General features: G+C 45.7%; 1 protein-coding gene across 1 annotated transcript in view; it reads right to left on the bottom strand.

Annotated features, from left to right (window-relative positions):
- Positions 1–26,793, bottom strand: part of LOC126259570 (nephrin-like) — a 1,073,586-nt gene that overhangs the window by 626,518 nt on the left and 420,275 nt on the right. The window lies entirely within an intron of this gene.

Genomic DNA, 26,793 nt, shown 5'->3' with positions numbered 1-26,793 from the left:
GATCATTCCTACCTATTTAGGTTGGGCTCAACAAAATATTTTCGCATTCGGAAGAGAAAGTTGGTGATTGAAATTTCGGAAACAGATCTCGCCGCGACGAAAAACGTCTCTGCTTTAATGACTTCCATCCCAACTCGCGTATCATATCTGCCATACTCTCTCCCCTATTACGTGATAATACAAAACGAGCTGCCCTTTTTTGCACCCTTTCGATGTCCTCCGCCAATGCCACCTGGTAAGGACCCCACACCGCGCAGCAATATTCTAACAGAGGACGAACGAGTCTAGTGTAAGCTGTCTCTTTAGTGGACTTGTTGCATCTTCTTAGTGTCCTGCCAATGAAACGCAACCTTTGGCTCGCCTTCCCCACAATATTATGTATGTGGTCTTTCCAACTGAAGTTGTTCGTAATTTTAACACACAGGTAGTTAGTTAAATTGACAGCCTTGAGAATTGTACTATTTATCGAGTAATCGAATTCCAACGGATTTCTTTTGGAATTCATGTGGATCACCTCACACTTTTCGTTATTTAGCGGCCACACCATATAGCCAACTTTTCTGAATCGGTTTGCAACTGATAATGGTCTTAGGATGACCTTACTAGACGGTAAATTGCAGCATCATCTGCGAACAACCTAAGAGAACTGCTCAGATTGTCACCCAGGTCATTGATATAGATCACGAACAGCAGAGGTCCCAGGACGTTTCCCTGGGGAACACCTGATATCACTTCAGTTTTACTCGATGATTTGCCGTCTATTACTACGAACTGCGACCTTCCTGACAGGAAATCACGAATCCAGTCGCACAACTGAGACGATACCCCATAGGCCCGCAGCTTGATTAGAAGTCGCTTATGAGGAACGGTGTCAAAAGCTTTCCGGAAATCCAGAAATACGGAATCATCCTGAGATCCCCTGTCGATAGCGGCCATTACTTCGTGCGAATAAAGAGCTAGCTGCGTTGCACAAGAACGATGTTTTCCGAAATCATGCTGATTACGTATCAATAGATCGTTCCCTTCGAGGTGATTCATAATGTTTGAATACAGTATATGCTCCAAAACCCTACTGCAAACCGACGTCAATGATATAGGTCTGTAGTTCGATGGATTACTCCTACTACCCTTCTTAAACACTGGTGCGACCTGCGCAATTTTTCAATCTGCAGGTACAGATCTATCGGTGAGCGAGCGGTTATATATGATTGCTAAGTAGGGAGCTATTGTATCAGCGTAATCTGAAAGGAACCTAATCGGTATACAATCTGGACCTGAAGACTTGCCCGTATAAAGCGATTTGAGTTGCTTCGCAACCCCTAAGGTATCTACTACTAAGAAACTCATGCTAGCAGCTGTTCGTGTTTCAAATTCTGGAATATTCCATTCATCTTCCCTGGTGAAGGAATTTCGAAAAACTGCGTTCAATAACTCCGCTTTAGCGCCACAGTCGTCGGTAACAGTACCATCGGCACTGCGCAGCGAAGGTATTGACTGCATCTTACCACTTGACATACGACCAGAATTTCTTCGGATTTTCTACCAAATTTCGAGATAATGTTTCGTGTTGGAACCTATTAAAGGCATTTCGTATTGAAGTCCGTGCCGAATTTCGCGCGTCTGTAAATTTTAGCCAATCTTCGGGATTTCGCGTTCTTCTGAACTTAGCATGCTTTTTCCGTTGCCTCTGCAACAGCGTTCGGATCTGTTTTGTGTACCATGGGGGATCAGTCCCATTTCTTACAAGTTTATGAGGTATGAATCTCTCAATTGCTGTTGCTACTACATCTATGAATTTGAGCCACATCTCGTCTACATTTGCATAGTCTGTTCGGAAAGAATGGAGATTGTCTCTTAGGAATGCTTCTAGTGACACTTTATCCGCTTTTTTAAATAAAATTATTTTGCGTTTGTTTCTGGTGGATTTGGAAGAAACGGTATTGAGCCTAGCTACAACGACCCTGTATCAGTCATGATGCTCTCTATTAGCTCTGGATTGTTTGTGGCTAAGAGGTCAAGTGTGTTTTCGCAACCATTAACAATTCGCGTGGGTTCGTCGACTACCTGCTCGAAATAATTTTCGGAGAAAGCATTTAGGACAATCTCGGAAGATGTTTTCTGCCTACCACCGGTTTTGAACAAGTATTTTTGCCAACATATCGAGGGAAGGTTGAAGTCCCCACCAACTATAGTCGTATGAGTGGGGTATTTATTTGTTACGAGACTCAAATTTTCTCTGAACTGTTCAGCAACTATATCATCGGAGTCTGGGGGTCGGTAGAAGGAGCCAATTATTAACTTAGTTCGGCTGTTAAGTATAACCTCCACCCATACCAATTCGCACGGAGTATCTACTTCGACTTCACTATAAGATAAACCACTACTGAAAGACACCAACACTCCAGCACCAATTCTGCCTGATCTATCTTTCCTGAACACCGAGACTTCGTAAAAATTTCTGCAGAACTTATTTCAGGCTTTCTGTACCTATAACAATTTCAGCTTCTGTGCTTTCTATTAGCGCTTGCAGCTCAGAGACTTTCCCAGCACAACTACAACAATTTACAACTACAATTCCGACTGTTCCTTGATCCAAGCACGTCCTGTATTTGCCATGCACCCTTTGAGATTGCAGCCCACCCCGTGCTTTCCCGAGGCCTTCTAACCTAAAAAACCGCCCTGTCCACGCCACACAGCCTCCGCTACCCGTGTAGCCGCCAGCTAAGTGTAGTGAACTCCTGACCTATTTACCGGAACCCGAAACCCCACCACCCTATGGCGCAAGTCCAGGAATCTGCAGCCAACACGGTCGCAAAACCGTCCGAGCCTCTGATTCAGACCCTCCACCCGGCTCTGCACCAAAGGTCCGCAGTCGGTTCTCTCAACAATGCTGTAGATGGTGAGCTCTGCCTTCATCACATAAGCATGACCGGCAGCCTTCACCAAATCAGATAGCCGCTGGAATGCAGAGAGAATTTCCTCCGATCCAAAGCGACACACGTCATTAGTGCCGACATGTGCCACCACCTGCAGCTGGCTGCACCCTGTGCTCTTCATGGCATCCGGAAGGACCCTTTCCACATCAGGAATGACTACACCTCGAATGCACACGGAGAGCACACTGGATTTCTTTCCCTCCTTAGCCGCCATATCCCTAAGGGGCCCCATTACGCGCCTACCATTGGAGCTCCCAACTACCAATAAGCCCACCCTCTGCGATTGCCCGGACCTTGAAGGCTGAGATTCATCCTCTGAAACAGGACAGGCAGCTGCATCTGGCTCAGCCAGAGAAAGTACCTGAAATCTGTTTGTCAGACGCACCGGGGAGGCTTTCTGATCAGCCTCCTGGGACGTCTTTCGCTGCCTGCCACGCCTTGGAACGACCTCCCAATCAACCACAGGCGAGGGCTCAGCACCACTGCTGGCAGAAACTGGGGCAACCACAGCGGCAGACCGATCTGGGGACAGACGGGACGAGGTTGACATCCCCGTGATACCCAAGTCTGGCTCCCCACAGTGGTGCCCATTGGCAACAGCCTCAAGCTGCGCGACCGAAGTCAGCGCCGCCTGCAGCTGTGAGCGAAGGGATGCCAACTCAGCCCTCATTGGAACACAGCAATCACAGACCCTGTCCATTCTCATCAATGTTGAACAACAGTTACTGAAACACAAGTGCCTAGATAACGCAAGGGAAACACGCAAAGAATGTATGAATTAACTTGTACAAATGCCTAACGACTGCGCTACAATCTGCTTGTATTTACGATTACAGTAACTAAAACTCGAAATTACACCTCCTATACGAAACTCACAAGCAATGTAAGTAAGAATCTATGAATTAAACACAGAAAAGAAGCTAAATATGTATCTTTCTTCGCTGTCGATGTGCACCAAATGGAAGCTCAGGCGGCAGGGTGCACACTCTGGAAAAGTTTACCTACCGTTCATTAATAAAGTCGCGGGACACATCGGGAAACTTCTGGCCAAGTATGGGATCGAAACAATCTTCTAAATCCATACTCCGCAAGCCACCTGTCGGCGTGTGGCGGAGGGTACCATGAGTACCTCTATCGGTTCTCCCTTCTATTCCAGTCTCGTATTGTTCGTGGAAAGAAAGATCGTCGGTATGCCACTGTGTGGGCTCTAATCCCTCTGATTTTATCCTCATGGTCTCTTTGCGAGGTATACATAGGAGGGAACAATATACTGCTTGACTCCTCAGTGAAGGTATGTTCTTGAAACTTCAACAAAAGCCCGTACCGAGCTACTGAACGTCTATTATCTCCGTAACGCTTTCGCGATTACTAAATGGTCATGTAACGAAGCGCGCTGCTCTCCGTTGGATCTTCTCTATCTCTTCCATCAACCCTATCTGGTATGTATCCCACACTGGTTAGCAACATTCAAGCAGTGGGCGAACAAGTGTAATGTAACCTACTTCCTTTGTTTTCGGATTGCATTTCCTTAGGATTCTTACAATGAATCTCAGTCTGGCATCTGCTTTACTGACGATCAACGTTATGTGATCATACCATTTTAAATCACTCCTAATGAATACTCCCAGATAATTCCCGGAATGAACTGCTTCCAGTTGCTGACCTGCTATATTGTAGCTAAATGATAAGGGATCTTTCTTTCTATGTATCCGCAGCACATTACACTTGTCTACATTGATATTCAATTGTCATTCCATGCACCATGCGTCAATTCATTGCAGATCCTCCTTCATTTCAGTACAGTTTTCCATTGTTACAACCTCTCTATATACCACAGCATCATCCGCAAAAAGCCTCAGTGAACTTCCGATGTTATCCACAATGTCATTTATGTATATTGTGAACAGCAACGGTCCTACGACACTCCCCTGCGGCACATCTGAAATTACTCTTACTTCGGAAGACTTCTCTCCATTGAGAAAGACATGCTGCGTTCTGTTATCTAGGAACTCTTCAATCCAATCACACAATTGGTCTGATAGTCCATATGCTCTTACGTTGTTCATTAAACGACTGTGGGGAACTGTATCGAACGCCTTGCGTAAGTCAAGAAACACGGCATCTACTTGGGAACCCGTGTCTATGGCCCTTTGAGTCTCGTGGACGAATAGCACGATCTGGGTTCCACACGATCGTCTTTTTCGAAACCCATGCTGATTCCTACAGAGTAGATTTCTAGTCTCCAGAAAAGTCATTATACTCGAACATAATACGTGTTCCAAAATTCTACAACTGATAGACGTTAGAGATATACGTCTATAGTTCTGCACATCTGTTCGACGTCCTTTGTTCAAAACGGGGATGACCTGTGCCCTTTTCCAATTCTTTGGAACGCTACGCTCTTCTAGAGATCTACGGTACACCGCTGCAAGAAGGGGGGCAAGTTCCTTCGATTACTCCCTGTAAAATCGAACTGTTATCCCATTAGGTCCAGCGGCCTTTCCTCTTTTGAGCGATACAGACGCACCATGAAGATTAAGGAATAATTAAGAACCGCAAAATACTCCCGACACCCCCTATCAACACCTGGTGTATACAACATTCCATGCAGCTGTAGATAAGTACATATAGGAACAACGAAAAGAAAAGAAGTGTGAACACCCGCTTAGCCGAACATAAAAGAAACTATCGCTTAGGACACATTGAAAAACCGGCCATAGCGGAGCATGTATTTCGAGATAGGAACCAGTAAATTTAATTTAATGAGACAAGCGCTCTAATACGAACATCCCATTATCATGCGCGCATGTATAAGAAGCAATACAGATTCACGAACACCATAACAATTTTAATAGAAAAGAGGAAATTTTAAAGTTAGACAAAATATGGATGTCGACGTAGCGCCAGCAGAATGACAATCGATTACTCTTAATCGAGAATGATGACGCCTTCCAAAGATTGGCATACCGTTGGAATCACATGACGAATGGTGGTGCCCTCTATGCGCTCTATAAATGCGAGAGTACCTGGATCCTCAGTGACAGTAGCCGGACGACCTCAGATGTCTCCCGCAGATGGAGACGAAATGTTAGGTGGAAATTTTATACATCGACCACGGCGTCTCAGCCCGGAAGTGTCAACTGAATATTCACCCATTTACTTTTATCATAAGTAACGTAAGAAAAGATAAATGTTTGCAGTCACAGATTTTACCTTATCTCAAACGAGCAAACTACGATGCATGTTGAGAAAGTATGGTTTGTACAGGGTAGTAGTTATTGAACTGTATGAAATAAAATCGTCATAACTTATGAACGGTTTGCATTAGGACGTGCAAACTGCACAGCTGCCCGCAGGGCATTAAGGGAAGACGTATGGTTCGGTTCAGCGACGAGGCCCACTTTTCTTTGGATGGGTTCGTCAATTAGCAAACCTGGCCCACTTAGGGGACTGAGTATCCGCATTTTACGATCGAGAAGTCTCTTCACCCTCAATGAGTAACTGTGGGGTGTGTAGTGTCCAGTGACGGAATAATCGGTGCAATATTCCTTGATGCCACGGTGACTACCGAACGGCACGTGGAGGTTTTGGAAGATGGTTTCATCCCCGTTATCCAAAGTGACCCCGATTTCGACAAGATGTGGGATCTGGGGATCGAGCAGGCCATGGTACAGGACCACCTCTGACAATCCACGTTTCTGGGAACCGTCGGTCCAGGAATCGACGCACACGACGACTGAAATGTGCCGGCGCCCCGTCATGTTGGAACCACATGTGTTATCTTTTAGGGAGCGGGACTTCTTCCAGCAACTCTGGCAATGCTCTGGCGAGAAAATTGTAATAGAGACTGCCATGTAATGGCCTAGGTAGCAGATACGGTCCAGTTAACCAGCCCACAACAACACCGACCCACACATTAACGAAGAACCGCACTTGATGGGCGCCAGTAATTGTGGCATGTGGGTTACCCTCAATCCAAACATGAGAATTGTGCATGTTGAAGACTCCATCACGCCTGAACGTTGCTTCATCGGTAAACAACACAGACGATGGAAATGTAGGATGCATTTCACACTGTTCCAGGTACTACTGCGAAAACTGTGCTCTGTGTGGATAATCAACTGGTTCCAGGTTTTGGGCATGCTTTAAGTGAAATGGACGTAACAATTGGTCTCGAAGGACTGTTCTTACATTCGTCTGATTCGTCCCCAAGTTACGTGAAATTGCACGAGTGCTGATTGAAGGATCCCGTTCTATATACTGCAAGACAGCTTCCTCAAGTTGCAGCGTTCTTACCGTGCGACGGCGTCCCTGTCTAGGTAATCTGCTAAATGACCCGGTCTCACGGAGATGTTGGTACACAGTAGCAAAGGTCATATGATGCGGGATACGGCGATTAGGATATTGTTGTTGATAAAGCCGCTGTGCAGCTCGTCCGTTGTGGTGCCGTACGTAGTACGCACCAGCCATATCAGTGTACTCACTCCAGGTGTATCGCTCCATTAGTAAACAGAGACAATGCACTACTACACTGGTGGACAGCAATCGCCTACAACTGAAGAGCGTTATAGGGCCTCTAACAACTGAAGAGCGTAATACAGCCTCCTTCAGTTTAAATAATCCTCATAGGAAAAAACGACATTCCGGAAAAATATTTGTTTTGATGTCCCCTACAACCTCCCAGAGTTTGTCGGTTTAAATATTTTTCGCTCTATTTGAAATAGAATCGTCATAACTTCTGGACGGTTTGCATTAGGATGTTTAAACTGCACTTCTGGCCGCGGGGCATTATGGGAAGACGTATGGTTTGGTTTAGCGACTAGGCCCACCTTAATTTGCATGGGGTTGGTCAATACGCAAAACTGGCGCACTTGTGGGACTGAGTATGCGCATTTCGAGATCGAGAAGTCGCTTCACCTTCAACGGGTGACTGTGGGGCGTGCAGTGTCCAATGACGGAATAATCGAACCGATATTTCTTGATGGCACGGAGGTATATATATTTGAATTTTTTTTTGTAGCTGAACCCACTGAGAAGCACGACGTGGATACAGTAGCAGGTGTATTTAGAAAATATAGAATTTGGATTACCCTGTGCATTGCCAAGTGTTATGGGCAATAGCTTAGTTAACGACGCAATGGAAAGGCTTTGCACATTATGACATAACGATAAAATTCAGAGGACAAATGGACCTCTGAAAAGAAGTCACACAACCCTTAAAGAAACATTGACACATTACATATGTCATACACAAGCAGACTGGTATACCTTGATCGCATATGCTGTATTTGTATACAATACAATTCCTCACATTTCGACAGGGTATACCCCCGTGAATTATTCTTTGCCAGAGGGTGCGTTGTTTCCGGTAGTTTTCAAAAACATCCTGTAGAAGTCTTACGCGATTACGATGACTATGTTACAAAATTAAAGCAAAGAAAGGAATGCTAACAACAGAGCGCCAGAGAACATAGTCTCTATATATGAAAGCCAATGTCCCGGTTGACTGATTCAGTCACTCTCTGACACATCATCGGCCAGCCCAAACCACTAAGGGCAGAAAATTGAAATTTATAGAGGGCACAGTTTAAGAACAGATTTTTCGAAGACCTACCAAGGTTTTTTTAAAGCTACATTTACGAAAACTGGTATTTGACTTCTTAGATACAAATAAAAAAATTACTTGTTTAACTCTTTATGGAAATTCAACTCCCAATTAGGTGAAGTAGGGGATGAAACGTTATAAGAAATATTTCATTGTGAAATCACTTTTAAAGCTAAATCCATCAAAATTTGAATTTGACTCCTGGTTGAGAAATTAAAAAAAAATCTTTTTTTACTGTTGTTGGAAAAATGAACCCTTATGGGGACTAAGTAGCGGACGAAAGTTTTTATGGAAATATTTCATTATGGAAACTATTTTGAAGCCAAGTCTGTAAAAATTGATATTGACCATTTCTTTGAGAAATAAAAATGTAAGTATTCCACTTTTATTGGAAATTCAGCTCTTAATAGGGGAAGTAGTTGGTTACATGTTATATGGAAATATTTCACTGTGAAGACATTTTTGAAGCTAAATGTATGAAAATTTGTATCTGGCTTCTCTGTTCGAAATGAAAAAAATCGTCTTTACTGTTTTTTTTTTTTAAATTCAAGATCTTAGGGTGCGAAATTGTGGGAGACTGATTCACTGAGTCATCATCGCCGAGCCCACACCGCTAAGGAGAGAAATTTGAAATATGCAAATGGTGTTGATCTTTTACTGCAGGCACCTCTTAAGAAGCAATTTTATTAATTTCAGTCGTCAGAGAATGACATAGGGTGTGAGAAACGTTTTAAAAATGTGTCACTATTAAGACAGTTTTGATGTAAGAGGTACGAACATTGGTACTTGATTTCTCAGACAGAAACTAAAGAAGAGAAAAAGTGTTTTAGCGTGTTTGAAAATTCAGCCACTATGGAGGTAAGATAGTGGGTAAAAGCTTTATGAAATTAAATCATTATTAAAGAATATGACAACTGCCCTGAACAGTCTATCAGGCTACTATAATTTGAACCCACTAAGACCAAACCCTTCCAAGACGCAACTGTATGCTTCTACACTCCTGGAAATTGAAATAAGAACACCGTGAATTCATTGTCCCAGGAAGGGGAAACTTTATTGACACATTCCTGAGGTCAGATACATCACATGATCACACTGACAGAACCACAGGCACATAGACACAGGCAACAGAGCATGCACAATGTCGGCACTAGTACAGTGTATATCCACATTTCGCAGCAATGCAGGCTGCTATTCTCCCATGGAGACGATCGTAGAGATGCTGGATGTAGTCCTGTGGAACGGCTTGCCATGCCATTTCCACCTGGCGCTTCAGTTGGACCAGCGTTCGTGCTGGACGTGCAGACTGCGTGAGACGACGCTTCATCCAGTCCCAAACATGCTCAATGGGGGACAGATCCGGAGATCTTGCTGGCCAGGGTAGTTGACTTACACGTTCTAGAGCACGTTGGGTGGCACGGGATACATGCGGACGTGCATTGTCCTGTTGGAACAGTAAGTTCCCTTGCCGGTCTAGGAATGGTAGAACGATGGGTTCGATGACGGTTTGGATGTACCGTGCACTATTCAGTGTCCCCTCGACGATCACCAGTGGTGTACGGCCAGTGTAGGAGATCGCTCCCCACAACACGATGCCGGGTGTTGGCCCTGTGTGCCTCGGTCATATGCAGTCCTGATTGTGGCGCTCACCTGCACGGCGCCAAACACGCATACGACCATCATTGGCACCAAGGCAGAAGCGACTCTCATCGCTGAAGACGACACGTCTCCATTCGTCCCTCCATTCACGCCTGTCGCGACACCACTGGAGGCGGGCTGGACGATGTTGGGGCGTGAGCGGAAGACGGCCTAACGGTGTGCGGGACCGTAGCCCAGCTTCATGGAGACGGTTGCGAATGGTCCTCGCCGATACCCCAGGAGCAACAGTGTCCCTAATTTGCTGGGAAGTGGCGGTGCGGTCCCCTACGGCACTGCATAGGATCCTACGGTCTTGGCGTGCATCCGTGCGTCGCTGCGGTCCGGTCCCAGGTCGACGGGCACGTGCACCGTCCGCCGACCACTGGCGACAACATCGATGTACTGTGGAGACCTCACGCCCCACGTGTTGAGCAATTCGGCGGTACGTCCACCCGGCCTCCCGCATGCCCACTATACGCCCTCGCTCAAAGTCCGTCAACTGCACATACGGTTCACGTCCACGCTGTCGCGGCATGCTACCAGTGTTAAAGACTGCGATGGAGCTCCGTATGCCACGGCAAACTGGCTGACACTGACGGCGGCGGTGCACAAATGCTGCGCAGCTAGCGCCATTCGACGGCCAACACCGCGGTTCCTGGTGTGTCCGCTGTGCCGTGCGTGTGATCATTGCTTGTACAGCCCTCTCGCAGTGTCCGGAGCAAGTATGGTGGGTCTGACACACCGGTGTCAATGTGTTCTTTTTTCCATTTCCAGGAGTGTATATACGGTACAGAGAAGCTCTTCGTGAATTACAGTATCGTCAGAAATCCAAGGACAGAGTTGTCAAACTACCTGATTATAACAATTGTCAGCCCTCTCACACAAATAACGAATTTTAAGAGAAATAGAAAGAAAATTTACAAACGCAACGACCTGATTCGCAAACTGACTGCTCAACACATGGGCCACATAATCAAAAATACCGGTACAGCGCTAAATGGAACATTTAGGTATGTTACAAGGCGCTCGAATCAAGAGTTACACGTATATCTTAATACCTATCAGGGATATTGTTGTAACTGCGACCGGAACGGTCGCGGGGTTGAAGTGACAGAAAGCGCGGCGGGACCCGCGGAGTGGCCCGCGAACAACAACAACACAATTGGAGAGGACGGACACCACCAACGAAGGACAGAACGAACAACAACAAGATCGAGACAACGTAGTCACAAGAAAACCTAACAACCACGTCCACTCGTATAGAGAACTAGAAAGTAAGTAAGCTGTCTAAGACGAGGCGATGTGTCCTGAGACGTACGCAAGATTAGACTGGCTGGCAGAGCTTTTTTTTTCTTTATTGATTTTCAATTCCCCCCGAAGGGGGCGGGCTGGCAGCAGCTTAGTGCGCTGCTCTACAGCCTACAGACATTTTTTTGAAAAAAGGAAGAAGAAAGAAACAAGGAAAAAACAGGCGATAAAATGGTGACGTAAAATGGCGTAAAAATGCGGAAAGTTAAAACAGAAAGCAAAAGGGATTGGCAATGTTGATAAAATACACAGGAATCAGACAAGTAATATAGTAGACACACAATTAAAAAACATGGCGACAGTCTGGTTTCTGTTCGCAAGAGATAAAAAATCACACCCAGCTACAGTATGATGGCTGTTCGCTACACTTCCCAAAAGACCCAACACGGAACACTCACTGGAAAAACACATACTGTAAAACACTGCACGAAAATGGCGGCACAAGTATGGCACTCCCGAGCCAAAGGCAGATGGGGGGGGGGGGACCTGGAGGAGGGGGAAAAACAAGGAGGGAGGAGAGGAAAAAACGAAAAGGGGGGGACCAAGGAGGGAGAGGACTCATAAAGGGGGGGGGGGGCAGGGCAGACGCGAGAGGGAATGAGAAGAGGCAGAGGAGGGAAATGCAAAAGGACTCAGGAGGGGGGGGGGAAGTGGGGAAAAAAGAGGAGGGAAGGGGGGGGGAGAGGGAGCCCGGGAAAAGGACAGAGGAAAGGAAGGGGAGTGAGGATTAGAGTTGATAGGAGGGATAAATGGAGGGAGAGAGGGCATCATCAGGGATGGGGAGTTGATGGAAGCCACCTTGGGAAAGGAGATGAAGGGTATAGAGATGGAGGGTAGGGGGGACACAACAGTGAAGACGTGGCAGGGGGCGGGGATGGTAGAGGAGAGGAGCAACCAGGGGGTGTGGGGGATCAAGGCAGCGGGAGGTGTAGAGGATGTGGATATGCTCGAGGAATAGGAGCAGATGGGGGAAAGGAATGAGTTCATAGAGGATCCGCGTGGGGACGGGAGGCATATACGGAAGGCGAGGCAGAGTGCATGATGCCCAAGGATCTGGAGGGACTTACAGAATTTGGGGGGGGTGGGGGGTGGGGGCAGAGCTGGCTGAGCAAGAGGCAAGCGCTTAAATACTCTATCGGGGGCGCCGCTATTGGCCGCTGGAACGACGTGTTCCACTGTGGCGCCCTCACACTAAATGCAGGCCAGGAGCCACGGAGCCACAGCTTACAGCGCGATGGTGCAGACCTCTAGGGGTCTTCGACGTCCATGACGTCTGGCAGGATATAAAATCCGCGGCGCGCGGTACCAGAGATATAGCACACAGAGAAGTGAAGGCGATAACGGGACTGTGGAAGGAGAGAATACTTTAGTTCTGGAGAGCTATCGAACATCTTTCCTCTGGACTCAGTGACAGCTTCTTCGTATGGAAATCGTTAAAGAGATTACTATACAAAATGGGAATTGCAAGGACCATATGAAGAAATGGCATTTTCTGAAACATACCGCTAACAGGAACGAACCGCCACAAGTCACGTGTCCCAGTGCCTTGCGCGCACAACATCCTGCAGAGAGATACACAATATTCATGCCACCTGAGGGACATGGAGCTTACGTAGGTCTCGGTACATATGAAATGACGATATAATCCCATTACCTACATACTGTGATTTTCTATTCTAAGTTACCTGATTGCTGAGTTAAATGTCACACTGTGTAATAGTGTGGTTCTAACTCGATAATGAATGTTTGTGATTTAATAAGAACAAGAATACCTCCAACCCCAGATTCTTTAAACGGTCGAACGTTTGTGTACTAACAGCTTGAAACGTTACATTGCTTTGCAAATGATTTAATGCATTAATTACTTGAAGTTAAGAACGTAAAATCTTTCTGGCTGAAGGCGCAAAGCACTAATAGCATTGGTTTTATTAGTTTCGTGTTACCCATTTATTTTAAGCCTTCCAACTGGTTTGATGCGGCCCACCACGAATTCCTCTCCTGAGCCAAACTCTTGATTTCGATATAGTACTTGCACCCTACGTTCACAGTTATTTGCAGGATGTATTCCAAACTGTTTTACAATACAGTCTTTATTCTCTACAGTTCCCTCTAGTACCATGGGGATGATCCCCTGACGCCTCATTATATGTCTCACCATCGTGGCCCTTCTTCCTGTCAGTGTTTCCCATTTGCTCCTTTCTTCGCCGATTCAGTGGAGCAACTTCTGATTACTTGTCGCCCTACTTGTATTTCAACGATCTTCTGTAGCAGCACATCACAAACGCTTCGAATCTCTTCTCTTCGGGTTTTTCCAAAGCCCATGATTCTCTAGGCAGTTAGCATATAACAATGCGTTCCAAACGGATTGACTCAGAAACTTCTTCCTCAAATTATTGGTCTAGGATGCATGAGGTGTTAACTCTCTGTGCCGCTGTTTCCGCACCTCTCTGCCCTTGCTATCTTCGAAATTGTGTGGATGATCTTTTTCCGAATGGCTGATGGTACGTCTCCAGTCTCATAGGTTGTACACACCAACTTGAATAGTCACATACACTCCTGGAAATGGAAAAAAGAACACACTGACACCGGTGTGTCAGGCCCACCATACTTGCTCCGGACACTGCGAGAGGGCTGTACAAGCAATGATCACACGCACGGCACAGCGGACACACCAGGAACCGCGGTGTTGGCCGTCGAATGGCGCTAGCTGCAGCATTCGTGCACCGCCGCCATCAGTCTCAGCCCGTTTGCCGTGGCATACGGAGCTCCATCGCAGTCTTTAACACTGTTAGCATGCCGCGACAGCGTGGACGTGAACCGTATGTGCAGTTGACGGACTTTGAGCGAGGGCGTATAGTGGGCATGCGGGAGGCCGGGTGGACGTACCGCCGAATTGCTCAACACGTGGGGCGTGAGGTCTCCACAGTACATCGACGTTGTCGCCAGTGGTCGGCGGAAGGTGCACGTGCCCGTCGACCTGGGACCGGACCGCAGCGACGCACGGATGCACGCCAAGACCGTAGGATCCTACGCAGTGCCGTAGGGGACCGCACCGCCACTTCCCAGCAAATTAGGGACACTGTTGCTCCTGGGGTATCGGCGAGGACCATTCGCAACCGTCTCCATGAAGCTGGGCTACGGTCCCGCACACCGTTAGGCCGTCTTCCGCTCACGCCCCAACATCGTGCAGCCCGCCTCCAATGGTGTCGCGACAGGCGTGAATGGAGGGACGAATGGAGACGTGTCGTCTTCAGCGATGAGAGTCGCTTCTGCCTTGGTGCCAATGATGGTCGTATGCGTGTTTGGCGCCGTGCAGGTGAGCGCCACAATCAGGACTGCATACGACCGAGGCACACACGGCCAACACCCGGCATCATGGTGTGGGGAGCGATCTCCTACACTGGCCGTGCACCACTGGTGATCGTCGAGGGGACACTGAATAGTGCACGGTACATCCAAACCGTCATCGAACCCATCGTTCTACCATTCCTAGACCGGCAAGGGAACTTGCTGTTCCAACAGGACAATGCACGTCCGCATGTATCCCGTGCCACACAACGTGCTCTAGAAGGTGTAAGTCAACTACCCTGGCCAGCAAGATCTCCGGATCTGTCCCCCATTGAGCATGTTTGGGACTGGATGAAGCGTCGCCTCACGCGGTCTGCACGTCCAGCACGAACGCTGGTCCAACTGAGGCGCCAGGTGGAAATGGCATGGCAAGCCGTTCCACAGGACTACATCCAGCATCTCTACGATCGTCTCCATGGGAGAATAGCAGCCTGCATTGCTGCGAAAGGTGGATATACACTGTACTAGTGCCGACATTGTGCATGCTCTGTTGCCTGTGTCTATGTGCCTGTGGTTCTGTCAGTGTGATCATGTGATGTATCTGACCCCAGGAATGTGTCAATAAAGTTTCCCCTTCCTGGGACAATGAATTCACGGTGTTCTTATTTCAATTTCCAGGAGTGTAGTTGACGATTCCCACCAATGCTTTTAGAAGTTCCAATGGAATGTTATTTACCCCTTCAGCTTTATTTGATCAAAAGTCACCCACACCTCTCGTAAATTCTGTCTGTAACACGAGCACCCCTATCAATTCCATATCGATTCTAATTTCTTCTTCTATATCATCAGACAGTACTGCAAATTATTCTTTCCATCTATCCGCTCTCTCCTCCGCGTTTCAGAGTGAAATTCCCATTGCACTCTTAACGTTTACACACTTCCTTTTAATTTCACCGAGGGTTGTTTTGACTTTTCCGTATGCTGAGTTAACCCTTTCGACCATCATTTCTTTGTCTATTTCTTCACGTTTCTACTTGAATGCTCGTCCTTTCCTGCCCATATATTTGATTCATAAGTGTTTTATATTGCTATACTCCTGCCTTTGCATTATCATTTTTGTGATTCCTTCTTTCGTCGATCAGTTGTTCCTCTGCTACCTATGATTTCCTTGGAGGCACCTTCCTTGCACCTGTGTGTGACTCTCAGCATCCACTAAGACCATTGAAAAAGTGAAAATGAATTATCACCCTTTTAGATGTTGATGTTAGACTTTTCTGGCAAATAGTGCTTGGTGTCAAGTTGTTCATTTTTGGTTTGATCACGACAGAGATAAATCAAATATAGGTAATTTCGATTCCGTATCGAGAAAAGCTAATTTCTCAGGCTTCTCAATGAATATGTCGTCGTACCACCTGAATGAGCGTCGTAGTTTGGTGCAACTTTCAGTTACCTTCAGTAATATATGCGGATGTTTTCTGAAAAAATCTTTAACGATTGTAGTTAGTGACAAGCAAGTAATACATTAAAACAACATGCCTGATTCTGATGTTTTACTGCATAAACAGGGAAAAAATCTAGTAAGCGATAATCTTTTTCCCTCTCGTTATTTTGTGGAGATCATCCACGAGACAAAGTTTCGAAAAGATTTGAAAGTACCTTTAAATTTGTTTGCAAGTCGTTAAGTGCCCTTATTCTCAAATACTGGATGAGAATAATCTGGTAAATTTACGCCCCGTAAGTAAGGCTGCTTCCAGACATATACACACTTTTCTACTATCATACTTGATTTCTTGTGTTACTTGGTTATACCCGTTAATATGTGGATAGTGAAAGTATTTTGAACTTTGTCAACAATGATATGAAATACTGAAAATCAAAGTTTTGTGGCCCCAGGAAAGTTAGATAGGCAATCTGCGACTGGTGTCCGGGTGGCCGGATTAGCCATTTAACAATGAAGATTGAACTTCATCTTGTAGCTTGGAATCAAATAAGGTGATGGTGAACGTTGAGAACCACAATCGTTTAGGAAATCACGCACGGTGACAACTAACTCTGTGAACATGTTCGAGTGCGTTCAATAAATAGTGCAACACATCTTTTTCTCGAACCTTTTCGGTTCAAAAAAATGTGGAAAATAAATCTCTACACTACAGACACAGGAAGACAAATATTCATATATAAAATATTAAATACTATCAAGGTGCGTAATGTAGTGCTCATGAGCCCACCTCTCGTAACAGTCAAGCAACCCATTGACATCTTTCCGAGAGTAAAATCTCTTTGATTCGCTAGCCTCTATCTTCACACGTCAGATGTTGGTTCTGATCTAAGATGCACTTTCGACTATTAAGTGAGTTAATACCATGTGAGAGACGTCATCCATTATCTAATTAGACGAAGCCTTATAAGAAAGCACTGCATAACTAAATTTTACGCAGTCGGAAACTTTTCGACATATAAAAACTCTGTTAATGAAGTCCGCCCCCGGTAGCTGAGTGGTCAGCGTGACGGAATGTCAATCCAAAGGGCCCGAGTTCGATTCCCGGCTGGGTCGGAGATTTTCTCCGCTCAGGGAATGGGTGTTGTGTTGTCCCAATCATCATCATTTCATCCTCATCGACGCGCAAGTCGCCGAAGTGGCGTCAAATCGAAAGACTTGCACCAGGCGTAAGGTCTGCCAGACGGGAGGCCCTCGTCACACGACATTTCCATTTCTGTTACGATATCAGTACTTGTGTTAGTTTTCACACATTTTATCAAGATGAAGTACGATTCCAGTCTGATATTGTCCAGATTAAACGTTTTCATGAAATTTACTCGAAGTTGCGAGTACGGACAACCATCAGCAGCATAGTGGAATGGAGACAAAGAAAATTTGTGCCTGACCCGGTCTCGAACACTGATTTCCCTCTTGTCGCGAGCATTCGTCTTAACAGCTTTGGCAACCAGTGCACGACTCACGGCCACCCTTAAACACTTCTTGTAGAACACATTGAATATTAACTGGGTAACACTCTGCTCTGGTGGTTTGTTGTATCATGGGTTCACGGTTGTCAGTAAAGTACGACCTTGGTATCAGCGTTGTATTCAGTTGGATTTCTAGGAGTCTACTGTTTACCCTTACCTAACGACCATTAGTTACACGCTGAATTACTCTAATTGCTAATTAGTAGTAACGGATCCCACAAAATTCGCCCAAGTTGTAATTATAATTTTGGTGCAAGTTGGTGAATTGAAAGGGCGGCCGTTGTGGCCTAGCGGCTCTAGGCGCTTCAGTCCGGAACCGCGCTGCTGCTACAGTCGCAGGTTCGAATACTACCTCGGGCAGGCATGTGTGTTGTGTCCTTAGGTTAGTTAGGTTTGACTAGCTCTAAGTCTAGGGGACTGATGACCTCAGAAGTTCCATAGTGCTCAGAGCCATTTCAACCATTTTTTTTTTTTTGTATGAATTGAAAGGCCGTTTATTTAAGCTCATCACTGACTGGCGTGTTATGAAATGAGCTCTTGAACGGTTTGTGTATTACTTGTAGAGTCAGTTCTATTGTGGCTACCGAGAAATCCTGAAAGGTGTCCTGTAGGATTAACCGTTATCACTTGAGCCTACCTATTTTACTATCACGCCCCTCTCTGGGCGTCCTTCTGATGTTGCATCGATTTGCGTGTTAATCGGCCTGTAATTCTGTGATCTAACTTTATGCTTGGTTTTTTTTTATAGATTTCGGTAGTTCTGTGTCTGGTTTGGCCGGCTGTTAACATGCTTTGCGGCGTCACCCGGCCGTTGTTTCACTCGGTAGTGGCTTCCGCGCCCTACCTGACTGCATCGTCACTGCGGTTTCTTAAGGAGATTAAGATTTGCTTTTACATTTGTTAAATTCATTAACTTAACAGCTGTAAATAATTTAGAATTTGAAGTAAAAGTTTCGGCTGTTTATGAGAAACAGTCCACACAATTGCAGTAAGATTTTCTTGCAATAATTCGTCACTGTAACCTCATAAGCTTCAGTGGTTTAACGTCTTGTCACATTTTGCTACAAGTTTGGTCAAATAATGAAGTGTGTATTTGTCTGAATTGTGAGTGATACTGTTGTTGTTACTCCCTTGTGTACGCCATCCCACCCCCCAGCAAGTGTGTTGAATACTAACAAAATGGTTCATATGGCTCTGAGCACTATGGGACTTAACATCTGTGGTCATCAGTTCCATAGAACTTAGAACTACTTAAACCTAACTAACCTAAGGACATCACACACATCCATGACCGAGGCAGGATTCTAACCTGCGATCGTAGCAGTCGCGCGGTTTCAGACTGAAGCGTCTAGAACCTCTCGGCCACACCGGCCGGCTGTGTTGAATACTAACAAGGTTTGTTAAAGGAATACATTGTGTTATCTGGGTACCTTTTAGTGTGTAGAGTGCTTAATTTAGATCAGAGGTGATTCTGTGATGTCTTTGAGTGGTTTTTCGTTCCATTACCTGCACTCACTCACTCCGGCTACTGTGAACATGAACAATGATGTTTATTTCAAAATTATCGAAGACCTGCTGTTGCTCTTTCTTGTAAATCTACATGGTGAGTATGATGTGGTCAGTTACGTCTGAAGAGCAGACTTACGTCGTGTCTGCAGGGATGAATACATATTTTACTCGTCTGACGAACATTCAGGCGCCGTATCGTTCTTGGACTGGTCCTCTGAATCAGCCGATCTTTATCCCACGGCTATGTCTGGACTGGTGCAGCTCTCCATTCTATTCTATTCCGTGCAAGGCCCTGGAATAACTACTGCAACCTGCATCCTTCAGATTGCGCTTACTGCCATCATCTCTTGGTATCCCTTTACGATTTTATCAAGGCACCCCCCTTCCCCCGTCGCCTTCCCCCACAGTAATAGATTGGGAAGACCTTGACATCATAGAATGTGCCCTGACAACCGATGCCTTCTGCTAATCAACTTGCACCACAAATTGCTTTCATTTGCAATTTCTGTTCTCTAGATACTCATGAGTTGCGTGTTCTACTCAAGTAATTTTGAACATTTTTCTGCAGCACAACATTTTAAAAGCTTCCATTTTTTTCCTTGTCTAAACTGCTTATCGTCCATGTTTCACTTCAGTACAGACACATTCAGAAAAGACTTTCTGACATTTAATTCTGTACTTAATGTTAACAAATAACTCCTCTTCAGAAACACTTTTCCCGGCCGGAGTGGCCGAGCGGTTCTAGGCGCAACAGTCTGAAACCACGTGACAGCTACGGTCGCAGGTTCGAATCCTGCCTCGGTCATTGATGTGTGTGATGTCCTTAGGTTAGTTAAGTTTAAGTAGTTCTAAGTTCTAGGGTACTGATGACCACAGCAGATAAGTCCCATAGTGCTTAGAGCCATTTGAACCAGAAACACTTTTCTTGCCGTTGTCGGTCTATATTTTACGTCCAATCATCAATTATGATACTGTCCAAATAGCAAAACTCATCTAAAGGTTCACGTGTCTTGCTTCCTTATCTAATCCTCCGAGCATCGCGTGATTTAATTCGACTACATATCATTACCCTTGTTTTGCTTTCCTTTTCTTCTATCCTCCTTTCAAGAAACTGTAAATTCCGTTCAGCTGCTCTCCCACGTCCTTTGCTGTCTCTGACAGAATTACAATGTCATCGGCAGGCTTTAAAGTTTATACTTCTTCTCCATGAACTTTCATTCTTACTCCAAGATTTTCTTTGGTTTCCTTTATTGCTTGTTAACTGTACAGATTGAATAACATGAGGGATAGGCTACAACACTGTGTAACTCCCTTCTCTACCACAACTTACCATTCATGCCACTCAACACCTATAACTGCCGTCTGCTTTCTGTACAAGTGGTACATAACCTTTCACTCTCTGCGTTTTACCCAGCTTTCTTCAAAATTTCAAAACAGGGCATTCCAAACAACATTCTCGAGTGTTTTCTCTAACACTACAGTTACTGTATATGGAGGTTTGCCTCATTGAAACCCATCTTGTAAGAAAAGAAATAGTGTAAGTCACACCTGAAGAAATGTTTGAATTCTTTCCACATTTACATCTACATAAACACTCCGAAAGCTACCGTATGGAGCATGGCGGAGGGTACCCTGTACCACTACTAGTCATTTGCCTTCCTGTTCCACTTGTGAAAAGAGTCAGGGCCAAAGGACTGTCTACATGCGTCCGTACAATACCTAATTTCTATATCTTATCTTACGTGCAGCGTATGCTGGCGGCCATAGAATCGTTTATCCGTCAGCTTCAATTGCCGGCTCTCTACATTTTCTCAGTAGCTTTCTCGGAAAGAAAGTCGCCTTCGCTCCAGGGATTCCAAATTGAACTGCCGAAGCATGTCCGTAACATTCACGTGTTGTTAGAATCTACGGGTAACAAATCTGGCAGCCTCGCTCTGAATTCCCTCAACGTCTTTTTCTTCAATCAGATCTGTACGGATCACAAACACTCGAGCAGTACTCAAGAACTGGCCCCACCAGCGTCCAGTATGCGGTCTCCTACACAGGTGAACCAGTCTGTCCTAAAATCTGCCAATAAACCGAAGTCGAACATTCGCCTGTCTTCACATGCTAGTTCCAATTCATATCGCTTTTCAGTTTTATACTCAGGTATTTAGACAACTTGACTGTTTCAAGCAGGATACTAGTTATATTGTATCCGAACATTACACGTTTGTTCTGCCTGTTAATCCTCATTACCTTACATTTTTCCACATTTAGAGGTACCTACCATCCATCACACCAACTACACTACTGGCCATTAAAATTGCTACACCTCGAACATGACGTGCTACAGACGCGAAATTTAACCGAAAGGAAGAAGATGCTGTGATATGCAAATGATTAGGTTTTCAGAGCAATCACACAAGTTTGGCGCCGGTGGCGACACCTACAACGTGCTGACATGAGGAAACTTTCCAACCGATTTCTCATACACAAACAGCAGTTCACCAGCGTTGCCTAGTGAAACGTTGTTGTGATGCCTCGTGTAAGGATGAGAAATGCGTACCGTCACGTTTCCGACTTTGATAAAGGTCGGATTGTAGCCTATCGCGATTGCTGTTTATTGTATCGCGACATTGCTGCTCGCGCTGGTCGAGATCCAATGACTGTTAGCAGAATATGGAATCGCCTCGTATGACTAGCAGTCGAGATCATAGGCATCTTATCCGTATGGCTGTAACCGATCGTGCAGGCACGTCTCCATCCCTGAGTCAACAAATGGGGACGTTTTCAAGACACCAGCTACCTGCATGAACAGTTCAACGACGTTTGCAGCAGCATGGACTATCATCGGAGACCATGCCTGCGGTCACCATTGACACTGCATCACAGACAGGAGCGCCTGCGATGGTGTACTCAGCGACGAACCTGGGTGCGCGATGGCAAAACGCCATTTTTTCGGATGAATCCAGGTTCTGTTTACAGCATCATGATGGTCGCATCCGTGTTTGGCAACATCGCGGTGAACGCACATTGAAAACGCGTATTAATCATCGCCATACTGGCGTATCACCCGGCGTGACGGTATGGGGTGCCATTGGTTACACGTCTCGGTCACCTCTTGTTCACATTGACGGCACTTTGAACACTGGACGTTACATTTAAGATGTGTTACGACCCTTCATTCGATCCCTGCGAAACCCTACATTTCAGTAGGATAATGCACGACCGCATGTTGCAGGTCCTGTACGGACCTTTCTGGATACAGAAAATGTTCGACTGCTGCCCTGGCCAGCACATTCTCCTCTCACCAACTGAAAACGTCTGGTCAATGGTGGCCGAGCAACTGGCTCGTCACAATACGCCAGTCACTACTCTTGATGAACTGTGGTATCGTGTAGAAGCTACATGGGAAGCTTTACCTGTACACGCCATCCAAGCTCTGTTTGACTCAATGCCCAGACGTATCAAGTCCGTTATTACGGCCAGAGGTGGTTTTTCTGGGTACTGATTTCGCAGGATCTATGCATCCGAATTGCGTGAAAATGTAATAACATGTCTGTTCTAGTATAATGTATCTGTCCAATGTATACCCCTTTATAATCTCTATTTCTTCTTGGTGTAGCAATTTTAATGGCCAGTAGTGTAGAAATTTTGTCTAAACCGTCTTGCACCTTCTTATAGTCTCTCTACTTCGACACCTTACCGTATACTACAGCATCATTAGCAAACTATCGCAGAATGCGGCCCACTTCGTCCGCCAAATCATTGACGTAGATACAGAACCATAGCGGTCCTATCACTCATCCCTGGGGCTCCTGACGATACACCCTTTCTCCCATAGAAATGATGCAGTTCTCCTGGTAGGGTCGTTATTACACGGTGTTAGCATCGACTGTCCTTTAGGGGACTAATTTTTAATCCACTGTGTATTTCAGAATTCAGCTGTATTACGAGTGTCAGGCTACTGTAGCTTCGAAATCGTAGGTAACAGGATTTTGGCTGCCTGCTTAGTCGCGACGGAGAACGAGGTGTGGCAGGGAGCCGCCGCGTCGCCCCCCACGCTCTTGAGGCGGTTCCGCTGCGCGTCGCCCCCGCGGTGGGAGGCGAGCGCCCCCTGCCGCCAGCCCTCACGCCCTTGTTCCTCTCTCAGCCCCCGCATTTCGTCCTTGACTCTCCGCTAATCACGCACGCAGCAACCCTACCACGCCCAGAGCGCCCTGTTTGGCAGTAAGCTGGTTAATTATAGCGACAGGATAATGCTCTCCTGGCTCCCGTCGAGAAATACCATTAGAAAGTGGTTTTATAAATCAGTGACTTTGAAATAAATATAATATACTCTCTTTTAGGATGTGAACATATTAGCGTTTTTTATGCTAAGAGAGAAGACAGTTGCAGTGGCAAAAGAGACGGAAAAGAAGTAAATACTGGATTATGGTAGACTGTGGTTGTGCTATTGAAAGAGTGAAGGGGACAATGATACCGTAAGAGAAACAAAAGGACGCAGTCGCAGTTAAACATAGTTGACAGTGTCACAAGAGTACCAGAAAAGAGTGAAGGACACATTGTCGCGAGAGGGGTGGTGGTGGTGGGAGAGGAATAATTAAAAAGAGAAAATGCTAGAGGTGAGAGACACAGACACAGAGTATAAGAAAATGACAAAAAGAGAGAGAGAAAGAAAGAGAGAGGGAGAGAGAGAAAGAGAGAGAGAGAGAGAGATAGTGAGAAGAAACAGTAGCAGTGGGAAGGAAGGAATTCATAATAGCAGTAAGAGAGAGCAAGATGGAGTCAGTGACACAGGGACGAGACTATAGTAGTAGAACAATGTGAAGGCGACTGTGGTTGAAACATGCGAGAGAGTGACAGAGACACAAGAGATAATGACAATGATTTGGGCTAAATGAAAGAGAGAAAGGGCAACGAAGACAGGATGGGTATGAACGACTTACATGGATGAAATAGCGGGTATGAGTCACTTACAGTTCGGAGACCTTGATGGAGTTTGAGGTGAGTTGCATGTTAAGAAAAGAGCGAATATGTCTGCAAGACAAATTTGTACAGGTGTTGACGAAGGCAAAATGATGCAGCTGGTACTTAACTTTTCAGTCAGTCTTTCTTGTGCTCCGATACGAGCATTTTTCCGCTGGTTCACGTTACTTGACCCACCATCGAGTAAGCATAGAAGAGGAAGACGCCAAATATCAACAACAAAAACGTGTAAGTTGTATATACAAGAACACTGCAACGCAAATTACCGACGACATCATTTCACAACCAAGTATTTTTTTGATTTTACTATGTTTGTTTGTTCCTATGATCGGTTCCAAGACAATCAGTATCAATGTCAAATAATAGCTGTACATCATTTCAAATCAAGATCCGATAAGTAAGTGAAGTGCACGATCTGTAAACTTCGCATTGTTAATTACAAAACGGTTCAAATGGCTCTAAGCACTATAGGACTAAACATCTGAGATCATCAGCCCCTAGACTTAGAAACTACTTAAACCTAACTAACATAAGGACACCACACACATTCATGCCCGAGGCAGGATTCTAACCTGCGACCGTAGCAGGCGTGCGGTTACAGACTGAAGCGCCTAGAACCGTACGGCCACAACGGCCGGCTATTAATTACACCGCCTAGCAAATCATGCAGATTACTTTTTCCCATACTGTGATACACTGTAACTCAACACGATTTTCTGTATGTTGCGGACTGTCGACAACGATTGCTGAGAGAGAAATGACACATAAGAATCTCTATAGGCGAGTTGTCATATAACAATAACGAAAGTTGACATGGCACAAGATATACGATAAAGACACATAGGTAATAGACACATTGGCTGCGAGCGGGCATTGATTGAAGTCAGTGGGAAAGTTGAAAATCTCTGACACATTGGGATTCGAACCCAAACCTCTTGCTTACGAGGCAGAGGGTTTAACCACTGAGCCGTCTGGACACAATGATCATACACTACTGGCCATTAAAATTGCTACACCAAGAAGAAATATAGATGATAAAAGGGTATACATTGGACAAATATATTATACTAGAACTGACATGTGATTTCATATTCACGCAATTTGGGTGCATAGATCCTGAGAAATCAGTATCCAGAACAACCACTTCTGGCCGTAATAACGGCCTTGATACGCCTGGGCATTGAGTCAAATAGAGCTTGGATGGTGTGCACAGATACAGCTGCCCATGCAGCTTCAACACGATACCACAGTTCATCAAGAGTAATGACTGGCGTATTGTGACGAGCCAGTTGCTCGGCCACCATAGACCAGACGTTTTCAGTTGGCGAGAGATCTGGAGAATATGCTGGCCAGGGAAGCAGTCGAACATTTTCTGTATCCAGAAAGGCCCGTACAGGTCCTGCAACATGCGGTCGTGCATTATCCTGCTGAAATGTAGGGCTTCACAGGGGTAGAGCCACGGGTCGTAACACATGTGAAATAAAACGTCCACTGTTCAAAGTGCCGTCAATGCGAACAAGAGGTGATCGAGACGTTTAACCAATGGCAACCCATACCATCAGACCGGGTTATACGCCAGTATGGCGATGACGAATACACGCTTCCAACGTGCGTTCACCGCGATGTCGCAAACACGGACACGACCATCATGATGCTGTAAACAGAACCTGGATTCATCCGAAAAATTGACGTTTTGCCGTTCGTGCACCCAGGTTCCGTATTACCCTTCTGCACCCACCGATGTTGCCAAATGGTGATGCAACCATCATGATGCTGTTAACAGAACCTGGATTCATCCGAAAAAATGACGTTTTGCCATTCGTGCACCCAGATTCGGCGTTGAGTACACCATCGCAGGTGCTCCTGTCTGTGATGCAGCGTCAAGGGTACCCGCAGCCATGGTCTCCGAGCTGATAATCAATGCTGCTGCAAACGTCGTCGAATTGTTCGTGCTGATGGTTGTTGTCTTGCAAACGTCCCCATCTGTTGACTCTGGGATCGAGACGAGGCTGCACGATCATTTACAGCCATGCGGATAAGATGCCTGTCATCTCGACGGCTAGTGATACGAGACCGTTGGGATCCAGCACTGCTTTCCTTATTACCTTCCTGAACTCACCGATTCCACATTCTGCTAACAGTCATTGGATCTCGACCAACGCGTGCAGCAATGTCGCGATACGATAAACCGCAATCGCGATAGGCTACAATCAGGCCTCTATCAAAGTCGGAAACGTGATGGTACGCATTTCTCCTCCTTACACGAAGCATCGCAACAACGTTTCACCAGGAAACGCCGGTCAACTGTTGTTTGTGTATGAGAAATCGGTCGCAGGTTCGAATGCTGCCTCGGGCATGAATGTGTGTCATGTCCTTAAGTTAGTTAGGTTTAAGTAGTTCTAAGTTCTAGGGGCCTGATGACCTCAGAAGTTAAGTCCCATAGTTGTCAGAGCCAGTTGAACCTTTTTTTTTGAGAAATCGGTTGGAAACTCTCCTCATGTCAGCACGTTGTAGGTGTCGCCACCGGCGCCAACCTTGTGTGAATGCTCTGAAAAACTAATCATTTGCATA

Source organism: Schistocerca nitens, chromosome 5, assembly GCF_023898315.1.
Source record: "Schistocerca nitens isolate TAMUIC-IGC-003100 chromosome 5, iqSchNite1.1, whole genome shotgun sequence".
Lineage (NCBI taxonomy): Eukaryota > Metazoa > Arthropoda > Insecta > Orthoptera > Acrididae > Schistocerca > Schistocerca nitens.
The sequence above is the reverse complement of the archived record's forward strand: the minus strand, read 5'-3'. Positions and strand labels throughout refer to the sequence as shown.